General features: G+C 56.9%; 1 long non-coding RNA gene across 1 annotated transcript; it reads left to right on the top strand.

Moving 5' to 3' along the window:
• Positions 1–262: 262 nt before the first annotated feature.
• Positions 263–15,501, top strand: LOC125964886 (uncharacterized). The gene is made up of 3 exons (XR_007478215.1): positions 263–3,510; positions 8,831–8,947; positions 9,679–15,501. It is a non-coding gene; the product is annotated as an uncharacterized LOC125964886 (long non-coding RNA).
• The last annotated feature ends 1,246 nt before the right edge of the window (positions 15,502–16,747 follow it).

The following is a 16,747-nucleotide window of genomic DNA, read 5'->3' as shown; positions in this document are numbered from 1 at the left end:
TGGGTGACGTGGTGTCGCCTCTATGACCTCTGCTTCCTCACCCGCACTGCACAGTGACTGCCCTGTCCCACTGGCGAGTCCAGCCTGGGGCCGGTCTCAGAATCGAGAGCAGCGTGCTGGGCAGGAGCCTGTGTGCTCAGCCCCGCCCGCTGCCGGCTGCCACACTCCAGCCCGGGCACCTCCTTCCCGATGACGACGCTTGACAAAACCGACCTGTCCAGAGCATGGCTCTGTGTCACCAGAAGCTTCTTTCTCCCTAGTCTGGCCGAAGTGAGCTCCGAAGTGGACTCGCCCAGGCCATGTGCACATATGTGTGTGTGTGCTGTCCAGGGGGAGCGTCAGGGCTGAGTGCCAGGCATGTTCCCAACCTGTGGGCTCCCCCACGCCCCACCCCAGCCCCGCGGTGATCCAGGGCCTCTGAGCAGCTCTGCACCCTAGGTGTGGGCGGTGCCAGCCCTGCTGAGGTCACACGTGCGACCAGGGGCCCTGGGCCGGGGATTTGGTGTCACTGGGAAGGAAGCTGGGGGCTGAGACAGGGCAGGCCAAGTGGGCAGAGCCCCTGGTGAGTGGACAGGAAGCTGGGCATCGGATGCCCCCTAGACAGGCCAGGACAGAGCTGCTTTTCTCCGCTTGGTCTCCTTCCAGAGAAGAGCCCTGTGGGGTCTGTTTCAGGGTCTCAGAAAGCCCATGAGTCACTTCAGGGCGGGGACGCTGGAGCCAGCAAGGGCAGGCTGGGCCAGGAAGAGTGGGGGTCCCGGCCAGCTCTGCCCCCAGGCTCTGAGGCCTGGAGTCAGCCCCTCCTCCCTTCAAACTGTGACTCCAACCCTCCGGATCCTGGGGGACCCATGGCCACAGATTTGTGGGACCGCCTCCTGTGGAGCAGGGTCTCTGACACCCACCTGAGGCTCATGTGTGAGGTGTGGGGTCAGCAAGGTGACCGCCGGCCCCCCAGGCCGGTCACAGGGGCCACCCTCTTGCCAGGACTTGCTCTTGTCCTGAGGGCCACGGAAGGAGCCCCACTGCCCCGCGGAAGGCAGGCCGTGAGAAAGCCCAGGCCACGCACAGGGACCATGCGGGGCACTTAGGGGACGGCCAGAGTCCCCCACCACGCTGGGCGTGATTCCGGCCCCAGCATCTGCACCCCAGCTGCTCTTCCCGCCAGGACCCCGGCTCTGGAGCAGGGCCGGCCTGTCCTGACCCCTGGCGGCCAGCACGCTGAGAGGCTGAGGGAGCTGCACCCGGAGGCTGTTTGCGGGGCAGTCGCTGCAGCCCAGCGCGCACTCGCCGGCCTTCAGGACGGAACTTTGGGCCTGGCCTTGAGGCTGGCCTGCCATCTGCTGCCCCGGGAGCCCGGGATGGGGGCTGGGGACCTGGAGCCGCCTGCACTGCTGGCTGCGCCCTGGGGGCAGGGCTGGGGTGAGCATGGGCCCCGCCGGCTTCCCTCCCACCCGGACCCACAAGGCTGCCCAAGGAGAGGGGCCTGCGGTCCTTGCTCGTGAGAGCCCGTCCCGCCTCCTGTGAAGGAGAGGAGGTGCCCTCCCTTCCGCCCCCAGCTCTGAGCCTTCTGAGCTGCTCCCGGCAGCACTCGCACCCCGCGTCGTGACGCCGCTGCATCTCGTTCTCCAAGTGGCGGCTCTCGCACCGAGGCTCCTCAGATTGGCCCAAGGATGGAAGCGGCAGCTTTCAGAGAAGGCCGGGGCCCCCCACGGGAGAGGCTGATTCTGCAAGCCACCCCCCCACCCGCGTGCCCCTCAGGCTGCTCTCTGCCCAGGCAGCCCTCCCGCCCTGGGGATGGGCTCGGAGGCCTAGCCAGCAGACACAGGGTGGCGTGGGTGCTCAGCCCCTGTTTACAGCCCAGGGAGGGGCAGCAGCCAGCCCGGGCCAGCAGGTCTGGGCAGGGCTTGAGGGCTCCAGGGCAGGCGCAGTGAGACTGGGGACTGGACAGGTTGGAGGGCGGAGCAGAGACGCCTCAACACGTGAAATCGCAGGCTGGGACTCTCCGAAATCTTTAGCTTCTTCCAAAGAGCACAGAAACCTGTCAGAGGCTATTACTTGGTGATGGGGGGCAAGGGTTCTGTCGCTCACCCCCAAGGGTGGCCCTCGATCGTGTGGCCTGCCTGTGCCCCACAGCAGGCACTGACCCCACAGTGCCCACTTGGGCTGGCATCCTGCCCACATGTCTGCGTAGACCCAGCCCCTCAGGGATGCTCAGCTGAACCGAACCTGGGCCCCGGCTCTTGGCCCCGTTCCGATGCCCAGTGATCCTGTCTCGAGACCCTCAGTCCCATCTGCAAAGACGCTTTTTCCAAATGAGGTCACGAGCACATGTTCTGGGTAGACGTGAATGTCTGGGTCACGCAGCAACTTCTCTGCAAGGGACCCCTGTAACCACAGGGACAGGCGCTTCCGTCCACCCCCTTAATGCGGGGTGAGGCTGGGGGCTGTGTCCTCCTGCCCTGGGCTGTTGAAAGCCAGGCTGGGCTTTCTCCCCCCAGGTGGGCCTTCCAGCCAAGAAGGTGGCGGGCTGGACGTGCCTGCAGAGGCCCCGGGGGCGGCTGTTCTCGGCAGCATCCTCTTCCTGGAGAGCGACCCCCTTCAGCCCCGAGACCCCAGGAAAGGGCCCTGGCACCCCAGCCCCGACCAGCAGCGCTGCCCGTCGTTGCTGACGGCAGACGCCCTCTCTCTGGGGTCCAGGCACCCTGCTTGCTCTATCTCTTCTCCTTCTGCACATCTTGCCGCCGCCGAGTACAGGTGTAGGTGCCCAGCCAGCCTTCAGGAGAACAGCCCCCGGGGGATGCCTGACACACGGTCAACTCGCGTGTTTGACGCGAAAGCCTTATCTCCTCCAGGAGGTATTCACGCGCTCATCGCGGCTCCCGGTGCCCCTGTGAGAGCCCCTCCCCGCTCCAGGCAGGGCCCCCACCCCCCAGCTGCATCCTGTCACGCGGGCGGGCGCAGCGAAGTGCGGGCTGCCTGCCCAGAATCCGAGAATCGGCTGCTCTCAGCGTGATTATTTCAAGATGTGTCTACAGGGCCTCCGCGCCGAGTTCACGCCCGTGGTCTCCAGGCTGGGATCTGCTCATCCTTTCTCCGCGCGCCTGGTGGGGGCAGCGCTGGAAGCCCAGCAGCTTCCGAACCCCGACCTGGGGCTTCTGCGGGTTGTCAGGGATGCGGCGGCCTCTGGAGGTGACCCAAGGGGCAGCCTCTGTGCCGGCACCGTGTCTGGGGAGCGGGGGCCCTGTTCTGGGCGGCGATGTCCAGTGCCCGAGCTGCTGCGCTGACCCTGCCAGGCTGCAGGGGACGCCTCGAGTGTGACCCATCCTTGGGCCACCCTTGGGGCAGGGGAAACCGTGGTCCCGCAGCTCCCAAGGCCCACGGTTTCTCCGGACGGGCTGCAGGCGGATGGACCTTGGATGGCAGATGGAAGAAGCCAGGTACAAAGGGCCGCACAGCCTGTGAGTCCACTTACACGAAACGTCCAGAACAGGCAGATCCACAGCTGGCAAGTGGGTCAGTGGTTTTCGGGGGCTGGGGAGGGGGTGGGGGTGACCGCTGACGGGAGGGGTCTCCTTGGGGGCCGACACAGATGTGCTGGCCCTAGAGAGAGGTGGTGGCTGCCGGAACCGTGAGTGAGTGAGATGCCGCTGAGCTGCGCGCCTGAAAGCGGTTCATTCTACGTATGTGAGTTTCATACCCAAATTTAAAAAAAAGACAAAAAAAGCCTAGATTGCTTCCAACTTTCTTTCCAGTTACAACTTTTATGATTTTTACGCCCATTCCACCTGTATTTTTTACCTCCTTTACTGACTAATCAGTGTCATCAAACTAATAAATTCCATTTCTCAGGAAGTTCATGAACAAATGACAAAGGGGAAAAAGTCCAGAGCGGAGCCCAGGGAGGGGCCGTGGGGGCAGCGTCCGGGAGCCTCTCCTTGGGGACAGCCGGCAACGGCCATGTCTGAGGCAGAGGCTCGGGGAGCAGTGAGGACGTCCAGGCGGTCAGGGCCGGGCGCTGCCCCTGAAAGGACACGGGACAGGCTCACAGTGAGGAGGCCGGACCCCAAGCTGCCTCTTCCAACCGCGGTGGGAAACGGCAGAGCAGAAAGTCTGGAAAGAAGGCACCCGGCGCGCCGGGGTCTCCCGGGGGCGGGCCGTGGGTGCTACCCTCGCTCTTTCTTCGTATTTGTCTGTGGTTTTCCAATTTCCCCCCTGGGCCCGTAACGCTGTTATAATCAGAATGGTTTATTAAACCCAATCTGCATGTTTCCTCCTAGAAGAATAGTTTCTAGCTGGTGATACATTTCTAAGAGCGATGTTTTAATACCGTCAGGCGGGCGTGTCGTGGTTTTGTCTCTGCACGTTTGGACGTGGAAGTCACGAGGCTGAGGGGCGTTTGTCGTGGGTAGAGTAAAGAGCCTGGGCCAGAAGGGGCTTCTGGGGTGTGGGAGCTCAGCCCCGACCCCGGGGACCCCACCTCAGCTCCTGGGACCTGCCTCGGGGCTATGGTGGAATCGGCATGCAGCATCTATGTGGAGGAGGGGTGGAGGAGGGGGGTCAGGTGACCAGCCCTCTGTCCCTGGGGCACCTGCAGAATGTGACACCAGACCCAGGGTTCCTCGGCAAGCCAGGCGTTTGGGACCCACTTCCCCCAGTTGGCCTGGGGGGGGGGGCGCCTGCTGAGTGATAAATGTGTTCAATCTCTGACGACCTAATGCGGGTATTTAAAAAGCTCACCTCAGAGCAAAACGCACCCGCCAAATATTGTTAGAACCTTATTAGAAGAAACGGTGACGTGTTGCCATTACCTTCTTGTGATGAGGTGGTCAAGCTTTGGCCTTCCTCTCTAAAGTGCCTGGTCCTTCCCGCTCGGCCATCCCGGAGTCATGGAGGAGGTACAGCCACAGGGACGCAGGCTGAACCAGGGTCCCCTGGGGCTCTGTCCCGACGGAGGCCGGCGGCGTCCTCACTGCCCACCCCCGTCCACGCCCACAGGCATCCTGCAGGGCTCAGGTGAGGCACCCAGGGGCTCCAGGGCCGGACAGACAGGTGGACGGGCGCTTCCATCCGGGCTGCACTGCGGAGCGGGACGTGGGCCCAGGACATGGATAGAGCTGCGGGGACAGGGGGCTGAGGGGAAGGGCATCTGCAGGAACTGGGTTGCTGGGGTCCGTGGACGAAGGAGGGAGGGAGGGGGTGGGGAACAGGGGCGTCCAGCAGACTTGCAGGCCCTTTCACCTGGAGCTGGAAGGAGAGAGGGAGGACCGCCAACCTCACCAGCGCAAGGAGGGGCAGGGCCCAGTGGGGGAGCAAGTGTGTCCACCCGGAGCGGGCTGGACGGATCAGCGCCCACCTACAGGGACCCTGTGTGGGCAGCCGGCTGTCTGTGGGCAAAGGGCCCAGGCCTGCCTCTGCCCCGCCGTCTCTGGCCAGCCTGCCTGGCTCTCCTCCCGCCCTCCTGCCCCGCCCACCCTGGCGTTTATAAGCTCCCACTCCTGGCCCGTCTGCGGGGGTGGGCCTGGGACCCAAGCGAGCCTTAAAAAGGAAGGAAATCCCAACACAGGCTGCAACGTGGCTGGACCTTGAGGACATTATGCTGAGTGAAGCTGGCCAGTCACAGAAGGACAAATCCTGTAGGATCCACGTATATGAGGTCCCTAGAGGAGTCACATCCATAGAGACAGAAGTAGATGGTTCAGGGGCTGGGCGAGGGGAAGGGGAGTGAGTGTCTAGTGGGGACAGAGTTTGGGAAGATGAGAAGGTCCTGGAGATGGAGGTGGTGACGGCTGCCCCTGAGCTGTGCGCTTAAACATGGTTACGATGGTGAACTTTATGTGATGTGCATTTTACCACCATAAAGGGGGTGCTGCTGTCTGTACCCCGAAACCTCTTGAGGGAGGGGCGGAGGGAATCGGTGCCCTGTCCTCTTGGTGATGCTTGGCAGAGAGAAGGGGCAATGGATGGGGAAGGGGACTCATGGGGTCGGTGCCCCCAGGAAAGCCTCAGTCACACAGCGGACGCCTGGGTGGGGGGAGGCCCACCTGCCACTGGCCTGTCCCTCTTTCTGTCTGGCGCCCAGGACCCGGCACCCACAGCTGAGGCCCCGTCCTCACTCCCTCAGGCGAGGCTGTCTGCCGAGCGGCCTGCTCTGTGCTGCGTCCGGTCTCCTGCCAGCTCCGTTTGGAGGTCCCAGGCTCGCCCCAGGGCAGGGGAAGGGCCCCTGAAGTGCACCTCTCTCCCAGGTGTCTGAAGGATGCCGACAGTGACAGTGACACCGCCCTCCTCTCTTTGTCCCGGGGAGTGTGCGATGGCCTCAGACACTCCAGGCTTCTTCCTGGGGCAGCCGGGCTGGGAGGAGCCACCGCTCCAAAACCCCGGCCCCCTCAGTGCCCCCCGGACAGGGCGAGGCTCCTTCTCTGGCAGGTGTCTCCTCGCACCACACAGAGAGGGGACCACTGCCCTGCAGACGTCCCCGGAGGGAACCCATGTCTCTGGTTGGTGGAGGGCCCGCTGGGAGCTGCCCTGGCGAGGACGTGTGTGCTGCCCGCGCTGGGCAGAAGCCGGGCAGCCCCCAGCAGAGGCTGCGCCCCAGACTTTCTGCCCTTTGCCCGGACCAGGAACTCGGGGCTGCCCGTTGGCGCCCTGCTCAGAGCCAGGTCTGCTTCCCGTGGCCTCCTTGATGCCACCTGCCGTCCTCCCCCAGTGGCAGCAAGAGAGGGGGGCTTGGGGCCCAGTGGCTGTCAGACTGTCCCCTAGAGTGGCCCTCCTGCTTACCCTGTCGGGGACTGAGGGGCTAGTTTAGGTCCCACGTGGCCCCTAAGAAGAGGTGAGCGTCCGCTCCGGTCAGCAGGTACCGTCCCCGTGCACCTGGGGAACCGTCCGTCTCAGGACCGTCGTGCCTCCAAAGTTCAGACGGTCCCACAGGACACGTGGCAGGCAGTTCTGCCCAAGTCTCTTGGTATCAAGAGGGCAGCTGAGTGTGACACCGCCCCACCACCGCTTCGGGGGTCGTAGGGAGAGGGCGTGGTCAGAGGTGAGCGTTGCAGGAAGTGCTGGCCCTGACTGTGGGCCTCAGGACCAGGGACCCCAGCATCAGGCTTGGGGTGACAAGAGACTTGATCCCCTCCGAGGCGTCCCCGCTGCCCCTTCCCGTCCCGCCACGAGGGCTGGGACCCAGGGCCGGCGTGGAGGCTCCGCGGCCCACGATCTGCTGACCGGTGAGGAAGCAGCGTCCACAGGCCTCGTGGCCCAGTTGCCGGCAGCCCGGGGCTGGTGCGGGACGGGAAGGTCTCTGCAGCGTGAGGACGGCACAGGCTGTGGGCGGCCCATGGTGGTCTCGGAGGAGCTCGGGGCACCGTGTGGAGACTGCGCTGTGTCCTGGGCTCACCTGTCCCCGGGAGCCAGAGGCGGACAAGGAGAGAGCAGAGAGCAGAGTCGGGGTGGACGGGCTGATCCCAGGGGTGTCCTGGAGGACAAGCGAGTGGATGGCTTCTCCCGTGGGAGGAGGGGGGGCAACACGTTGCCGTGCTTTGCGGTCCTTCACAGCCCAGCCCTCCCGACAGACTCTCCCTGCCTCTCTCACAAGGGGACAATTAAATTTTCATTAATTAATTTAATTACTTAAGTTTCAATTGAATTAGCGCTTCTCCCTGGGGGAGTGGTGATGAAACAAGTGTTGGGAGGCCGGGCGTCTCAGGCCGAGCGCTGGGGCGTGTGGGGTTTGCTGGGTGACCGGGTCCGGGTTAGGACCGGTTGGCCCCTTTGCACCCATTTGGAGCCACATGTGTCATTGGAGTGTCCCCAGGATTCTCCCAGTGCTTGGTTAGCTGGGGAATCCTCGGGTCCGGCAACCACGGGGACGGGAGCCGCATCGCCGGGCCTCCCCACGCCGGGTCTGCGCCCACTCTCCTGCTGCCGTCGGGGGTCCTCCTGCATGCTGGTTTGTGCCCAGCTGCCCACTAGCCAAGATGAGCAGGCCGTCCTGCCAGGCTTGCCCAGAGGTTCTCACAAGCGCTAGACGGAAGGTCCGGAAGTAAAGCACTGGGGCAGGTGGTCGTGGGGACCTCGGCCGTCGGCTGGGGCGAGAGGAATGCACGGAAGGGTGTCCAGGCAGGGAACAGCGTGCTCCAGGCCAGCAGAAGGGAGGACAGGACTGAGTCCCTGGGGCTGGAGGAGTGGGGAGTGGATACAGCTGGCTTGGCAGGGCCCGGCCTCGGGGGTCCTCCAGCCTGGGGGGTTCTCTTGGGAGTGGTGGAGCCCCTGAAGGCTTGGCCAGGGCTGGGGGCTGGTCTTGACGCTGGGGCTGCATAGCTGGGCCCCGGTTTTGCTTTGTTCTTTTAGTTAATAGACCTTATTTTTTAGAGTAGTTTCGGGTTCACAGAACACTGAGGACAGAGTACAGAGAGTCCTCCCCTCAACCAGTTTGCCCTCTTCCTAACGTCTGGCCGCCGCAGTGCAGTGCGTGTGTTACAGTTGAACCCCTGTGACACACGATTATCAACTAAAGCCCGCAGATTACGTTAGGGTTCACTCTCAGCGGTGCACATCCTATGGGTTTGGACACACGTGTAATGACGTGTACCCACCATTATAATATCACACAGAATGCCTTCACTGCTCCGAACACCCTCTGTGCTGCACCTGTTCCTCCCCCGCTCCCTCCCTGTCCCTGGCAACCACTGATGTTTTTACTGTCTCTGTAGTTCAGCCTTTTCCAGAATGTCATGTAGTTGGAAATCACACGGCACGTAGCCTCTTTGGATTGGCTTCTTAGTGACATGCATTTAAGGTTCCCGCGTGTCTTTTCATGGCCTGACGGCTCATTTCTTTTCAGTGCTGACTAATATTCCACCGTCTGGATGGCCCACCGTTCACCCATTCACCTCCTGAAGGGCGTCCTGGTTGCTTCCAGGTCTTGTCCATTATGAATAAAACTGCCGTGAACATCCAGGTGCGTGCTTTGTGTGGACAGAAGTCCTCAGCTCCTTCAGGAAAATAGCCCAGAGCGTGATTACTGGATCTGTCCCATTTTCATTAACCGGGGTGGGGATGGCGGGGGGTAGGGGGGTTTTTTGGACGTTGATGGTGAGGAAGGGGCGGGCCGCCTCCAAGCTACCCTGCCCTCAGCGTCCTGGTTTGGGAGCTCCGGGGGGTCTCTGCCCCCCCAGGCTCTGGCCCCCTTCCCAGCTGATGCCCGGTCTCCTCTCCCTGGAGCACTGCTGGGGCCACATCCAGCCTCGGGACCCTGTCCTCACTGTATCTGTGTGATGCGGGGTGTGTGTCAGTCCTCATGGGGTCTCCTGAGATCCAGGGGAACCCGATCTCATAGGGAGCACCCCGTCCTCTCCTCCCGACCTCTCCTGGCACCTCTGGCCCCCGGCCGCCCAGGAAGCCCTGAACATGGTCCACACACACACCCGGCACCACCCGCGGAGCCCTCCGGTCCAGGGAGGAGGCATTGGGGGGCTCAGGTCTCTCTGTCAGAGGGGCCCCGGTGCAGGTGGTGTCTCTCACACGGGCCAACAGGGGGTTCCCCCTGGGAGGCCCCTCTGTGTCCAGCTGAGGATGACCCAGATGCATCCTGCCTGCACCGGCCAGACCTCCTTGCACCTGTCACCACACCTCGGCATCGGAGGGGGAATGTGGTTTCGATATTTAATTACATCTGACATTCGTCCACAGATGGCCGGAGGGGCCTCTGATGGCCCTGGCTGCCCCTGCGACAGCGCCTGGCTCAGGGGGCAGCACTTCCTCAGGCCCGAGTGTCCCAGCCGGCTGTGAGGACCAACTACAGCTGGACAAGTGACTTGATCTGCAGTTTTCCTCCCTGTCAGTCAGCTCTCATTGCACCGAAATCATGTTTAGACGATAGGACCAGGCACACTGGCTGCCGCTGCCCCGGAGGATTCTAGGCGGATGGGCTAGATGAGATGCCTGATGAGACAGGATGTCCTCGACAGCAGCTCTGAAGTCCAAATTCTGCCACTTTGGAACCAGCAGCCTGAACACCAGCCTGGACCAGCCCTGCGCTCCATGGCCCAGTCCACTGCTGCCCTTCACGCAGGGCTCCCCGGCCGCTCCGTAGACCATCTGGGCTCTAGGCATCGTTAATTTTCTCATTTTTGTTTCATGTTTCAGCTTTGTGCCGAGAATATCAATGAAGGATATTTAAATTTAACAATGAAGGATATTTAAAATTCCGTTCCTTTTTTTCCCTCTTATTGAAGTAAAACGTACACTCAGAAGTGGCACGTGCACCGTGCTGACGGATGGCATGCTGCTTTTGCCCAGATCGTTCAAGGGCTGGGCAGGCAGCAGGGCCAAGTGGGTCGGACTTGCCCCCAACTGCGAGCATGCCCCCCCCGCCCCCCCCAAGAAAAATACAGCGAAGCAGCAACAATAAGAGAAGTTTGTGTCACCACGAAGAAAGTCCAAGTGCCCGGGAATGAACTTGGGGGTCCACCCTGGTTTTGGGGGTCAGGAAACAAGCAAAAGTGCACCTTTTTTTTTTTTTTTTTTTGGCAGCAATGCATGGCTTGTGGGACCTTAGTTCCCCGACCAGGGATCGAACCCATGCCCCTGCAATGGAAGCACTGAGCCTTAACCACTGGACCGCCAGGGAAGCCCCAACAAAACTGCACCTTTGACCTCAAGTATGTTAAAATGAAGACAGAACTCAGTGCTGTGATGGCATTTTTGCTTTTTAATTTTTTAACTGAAATACTAACCTCCATGCAGACAAGCTTCTAACCATATATCTGCAGCTTGGTGGTCATCCCAGAGTGAATGCAGCCGGGCGCCCGCCATCCAGGCCAAGGCACGGGACACAGGGGTCCCTGGAAGGCCCTCCCCTCCCCGACTGACACCGGGGTCAGTTTTGCCTGTTTTCAAACAATTTTTCTACTGAGATCTAATTCCCACATCATAAAAGTCACTCTTTCAAAGTGTACAGTTCAGTGGTTTTCAGCTCATCACAGAGCTGTGCGACCATCACCGTTACCTATTTCCAGGACATTCCCATCAGCCTCAAAACAACCACCACACTTGTTCACACTCGCTCCCCTCCCCCCAGCCCCTGCATTCTGCGTTCTGTCTCCGGGTTTGCCTGATCCAGACATTTCACATTAATGGAACTGATGCTGAAAACTCAGCCTCTGTGCACTGGCGCTGATTTGAATCTCAGAGACAAGAGTTTTGGGTGAAGTAGAAAAGAAGAGCTTTATTGCTTTGCCAGGCGAAGGGGGACACAGCGGGCTCATGCCTCTCAAAACCGTGTGTCCCAACCTGGGGTGGGGGGGGATTTGGTGAGGCGTTTTAGAGCAGTGGTTCAAGGGCGGGGTTGCGGATAAGCGTCGGGTGTGTGCAGGGCCTCAGGGGGTCTCCTAATGAGCTTCTGTGGGTCTCGAGGTTCTCAAACTGTGACCTTCTCTGGAATGAGGAATGCTTCATCAACTAGTTAGCATCTTCCATTTGTTGGGGGTTTTAGTTCTGCAGAAGAGCTCAGAGATACTGTTAAGTGTGTATCCCTTGAGGCGGAACCGCGACCCTGCCCCAAGGCTGCACCATTGTTTCTTGACTGTTCCTCCCTTGTCTCTGCATCCCCTCCCTTCCCTGATTAGCAACTGTTTGAATCTGCCCTTTGGAACTCAGGGAAGGTCATGGAGGCTGAAGCCTATTCCCTACAAACAAGAAACAGGGGCCATAAGAAAGGCTTTCATGCCCAGGAGCCCCACAGGGTCCTGCTCGGTTTCAGAATCACACACTCTGTGGCCTTTTTTGTCTGGCTTCTCTCACTCAGCATCATGTTTTTAAGGTTCATCCATGTTGTAGCGTCTGTCAGGGCTTCCTTTTATGGCTGAATAACATTCCACTGTGCAGATGCACCGCATTTTTTCGATCCACCCACCTGCTGAGGGGCATCTAAGCCATTTCTGCCCTTTGGCTACTGTGAACACAGCTACTCTGAGCAGGTGTGTGCACGGCGTGTGACACCCTGGGGCTCTGAGGCTGGGACGCCTCCCCAGGACCCCTGTCCCCCTCCGGCTGCAGGTGACCCACCACTAAGCTTTTCTGTACCAGGCACCCGGTGGGTAATCTGGTGAAGCCCACGGACCCCTTCTCAGCTAACCCCTTCTAGCACATACCATGAGATGAAAATGGAAATCAACTGTCTTGAAACATTACTATTAAAATATTTTAAAAATTGTGGTAGTCATACACATGCTTCTTTACTGATGCCTTAAACGAGCAGCTCTAGCCTGGGTCTGACAGCCGTTGTCACTGGACTAGTGATGAACAGGACGCTAGCCGGTGGCACCCATGGCTTTCTTCTCCATGTGGTGGCACTGACGCCCGGCCTTATTTGGGCAGGGCTGACCTGCCCATCCTTTGGGGACAGCACTGCCAGGCCACGGAAGCACTGTCTGCCCTGTAATGAGTGTGAACTCAGTAGATGGTTGTCAGAATCCTACGCACTCCACCCATCGCTTGATTTCAAGGAGACTTCTTGTCTGTGTACATTGTGGGAAAACCGAAATCCGTTAGATTTTATGGAATTGAAACTAAAGCCAGAAAGATGTCATTATTTTATTTCTGTAAAGAAGAGGCAGCTGGCAAGTCAATAAAAAGGTTAAATTTGCCTTTTCTTCAAACTGAATTTTCAGGGACTCAGCATAACGTGGTCACCACCTTCACCGGGCCATCGCGTCTTAGGCCCTAGCTCTAGAATCAGGCTGCTGGTCCGCTTCCTACCCTGCACTCCACGTTCCCTGAATATAGCTGACATTCCACTAAGTGTGTGCATGGGGGCAACTTGGAGGGCACCTGGGGAATCAGTGTAAATAAAGAAAAGTCAGGGGAGCTTGGGGCTTGTGAGAGCCTTGGGGGAAAAGTAGGCAAAAAAACCAGAAACCAGAAGGTATAACCCCCAACGATGGTCATTTTTGTTTCTGTGGGGGTGGAAGGGCCTTTGGGTCAGCTGGAGTGGAGGAGGGAGGAGCCACAGAAGCAGAGTTTGGGAGAAGGTGGGTCAGGGCAGCCAGCCCGAGGGTCCTGGTGCTGGAGGGAGTTTCCATCTTTCTCTCTGGGGTGGACCCTGAGGGACCCAGGGGTGGCCCCATGTCCTCACGCTCTGAGCTGGTGGGTCAATGGTTAGAGCAGAAATAAGTGAAATTAGAGACTAGAAAACAATAGGAAAAAATCACCAAAGCTAGGAGTTGGTTTTTTGAAAATAAACAAAATTGACAAGACTTTTGCTAGACTAACCAAGAAAAAAAGAGGACTCAAATCAACAAAAGCATAAGTGAAAGAAGAGGGCTTCCCTGGCGGCACAGTGGTTGAGAGTCCGCCTGCCGATGCAGGGGACGCGGGTTCGTGCCCCGGTCCGGGAAGATCCCACATGCCGCTGAGCGGCTGGGCCCGTGAGCCATGGCCGCTGAGCCTGCGCGTCCGGAGCCTGTGCTCCGCAACGGGAGAGGCCACAACAGTGAGAGGCCCGCGTACTGTTTAAAAAAAAACAAACAAAAAAAAACACATGCCTAAGGGCTTCCCTGGTGGCGCCGTGGTTGAGAGTCCGCCTGCCGATGCAGGGGACGCGGGTTCGTGCCCCGGTCCGGGAAGATCCCACATGCCGCGGAGCGGCTGGGCCCGTGAGCCATGGCCGCTGAGCCTGCACGTCTGGAGCCTGTGCTCCGCATCGGGAGAGGCCACAGCAGTGAGAGGCCTGCGTACCACAAAAAAAAGAAAAAAAGAAGAGACATTACAACAGATACCAGAGAAATACACCGCAATTATGCTCCAACAAACTGGATAGCCTAGAAGGAATAAATTCCTAGAAACATACAGCATACCAAGACTGAATCATGAAGAAACAGAAAATCGAAATAAACCAATAATGACTAGAGACTGAATAAGTCATCAAACATCTCCCAACAGAGAAAAGCCCAGGACCAGGTGGTTTCATCGGTGAATGCTACCAAACATTTAAAGAAGAATCAATGCCAATCCTTTTCAAATTCCTCCAAACATTTTTAGAGGGGTGAATACTCCCAAACTCATTTTACAAGGCCAGCATTACCTTGATAACAAAGCCAAATAAGGACATTACAAGGAAAGAAAACTACAGGCCAATATCCTTGAAGAGTATAGATGTAAAAAATCTCAACAAAAGACTGACAATAGCACATTAAAGGATCATACACCATAATCAAGTGGGATTCATCCCTGGGATACAAGGATGGTTCAATATACAGAAATCAATAAATGTGATAAAACACATGAATGGAATAAAAGATAAAACTTATATGAGTATCTCAATAGATGCAAAAAAAGCACATTTGATAAAATTTAACAGACTTTCCTGTTAAAATCTCCACAAATTGGGTATAGAAGGAATTTAAGTCAACATAATAAACGGCACATATGACAATCACAGCTAACATCATACTCAGTGGTGAAAGGTTGAAAGCTTTCCTTTCAAGACCAGAAACAAGACAAAGTTACCCACTCTCACCAGTCCTATTCAGCCTAGTACTGGAAGTCCTAGCCAGAACCATTTGGCAAGAAATAGAAATAAAGGACATACAAATTGCAAAGGAAGAAGTAACATTGTCTGTTTCCAGATGACATGACCTTATATAGAGAAAACCCCAACGATTCCACCAAAAAACTGTTGGAACTAACAAACAAATTCGGTAAAGTTGCAGGATACAAAATTAACATTCAAATAGCAGTTGCATTTCTGTACACTAACAACAAACTATCCGAAAAAGAAAAGAGGAAATCGATCCCTTTTACAATAGCATCAAAAACAATAAAATACTTAGGAATAAACTGAAGGCAGTTAAAAATCTGTACACTGAAAACTATAAGACATTGATGACAGAAACTGAAGACACAAATAAATGTAAAGACAGCTTGTGTTCATGGATCAGAAGAATTCATACTGTTAAAATGTCCACCCAACTCAAAGCCATCTGTAGATTCAATGTGATCCCTATCAAAATTCCAATGATATTTTTCTCAGAAGGAGAAAAAAAAACAATCCTAAAATTCATATGGAACCATAAAAAATTCCCACACACAAAGGTAACTAGGTGAGGTGATGGAGGTGTTAACTAAACTTATTGTGGTAATCATTTCACAGTACCCACCTATACCTAGAGCAAATGATCACATTGCACACCTTAAACTTCCACAATATTATATGTCATTTATTTTATCTCAGTAAAGTTCCAAAAAATGATTTGCCAAACTTGAAAAAAAAATTATATGCTATGACCAAGAGGATTTATCCCATGAATTCAAGGCTGGTTCAATATCTGAAAATCATTAATGTAATATACTACATTAATAGAATGAGTAAAAATACCACACATGATCATCTCAATAGTCACACACATGAGAAGCATTTGCTGAAATCCAACACCCTTTCATGATAAAAACACTCAACAAAATAGGAATAGATGGGAACTTCCTCAACCTGATGAATCCAAACCCCCCAGAGTTAACATCATACCTACTCCGTGGTGAAAGACTGGATGCTTTTCTAAGAGCAGAAACAAGACAAAAGCTACTCTGCTACTTCTATTTAACGTTGTGCTGGAGGTTCTCCCAGGGAATTAGATGAGAAGAATAAAAGGCATTCAGCTGAAAAGGAAGAGGTACAACTATCTCTAGTTACAGATGTCACGATCTCATATGTAGATAATCCTGATTGATCCTCCAAAAAATTGTTACAGCTAATAAGGTTGCAGGAAACAAAGTCAAGATCAATAAAAACCCCTGGAGTTGCCCTCCACCCCTTCTTTCTAGGAACTCCGTACCCCACCTGTCAGGGGATGGTCTTCCTTCCTCGTCCTTCCTACCACCTGTTCTTCACCCAGGAAACAGAATGATTCCTCTAAAGGGTCCGTCACATCCTCCCTCCCCGTGTTCAGAGCTCCTCCGTGGCTTCCCATCTCACTCAGAGAACAGGTCAAGGGTCTTACTGCGCAGATCTGCCACTGCCTCTCCGCCCCCGCGCCCCTTTCCTACCAGTGTCTCTGGATCCTGGGTTCCGGATTCAGTGCCTCCCTGCACTCCTGTCTCAGAGCCCCTGTGCCTGCTGTACCCCCTGCCCAGGCCGCAGCTGCCCCGGGTACACGCTCCTGCTTGCCCCTCACTTCCTGCAGGTCTTTGCTCAAGTGCCCCTTACGGTTTTCCTTGCCTGCCTGCCCCCAGACCCGTTACCCTTTCACCACCTCATGTCCTACACACGCAGTCACATTCTCCGCTAGACCTCAGCTCCCTGGGGGAGGGGGGCGGTGGGGCGGGCCAGGATTTGTGTTTTGTTCTCTGCTGTGAGCCAGAGTGAGGTTCTTGCCTGCACAGGAGTAAGTGTTCGTGGATGACAGGCTGAGTCCTCGGAGCTTACGTCGCTTGATAACCTGACTTAGGATGCTGGGTGAAGTGGAGGTTGGTAGCACCTTAAAAACCGCTGGAGGCTGGGAGCAGCTGTGACCTTCACTCCCAGGGCCCCTTACTCATGGGAAACCATTTCTTCCTGCTGTCCTCCAGGCCTTGGGTCCCTGGACCCTGGCGTACGGCACAGGAGTGAGTCGCCCTGTCTTAGTTTGCCTGTGAGGTCTTCAGAAGCATCACTTACACAGGAGGTTTCACGGTGTTATTATAATTATTAGCCCCATACAGTTCCTGTGGTGGTGACTTTGTCAGGACGAAGCCAGCCCCTTTTGCAGGATGTGCCAGAGGCCCG

Source organism: Orcinus orca, chromosome 6 (assembly GCF_937001465.1).
Source record: "Orcinus orca chromosome 6, mOrcOrc1.1, whole genome shotgun sequence".
Taxonomy (NCBI): Eukaryota; Metazoa; Chordata; class Mammalia; order Artiodactyla; family Delphinidae; genus Orcinus; species Orcinus orca.
Note: the sequence above shows the minus strand (reverse complement) of the source record. Positions and strands in the feature narration are given on the sequence as shown.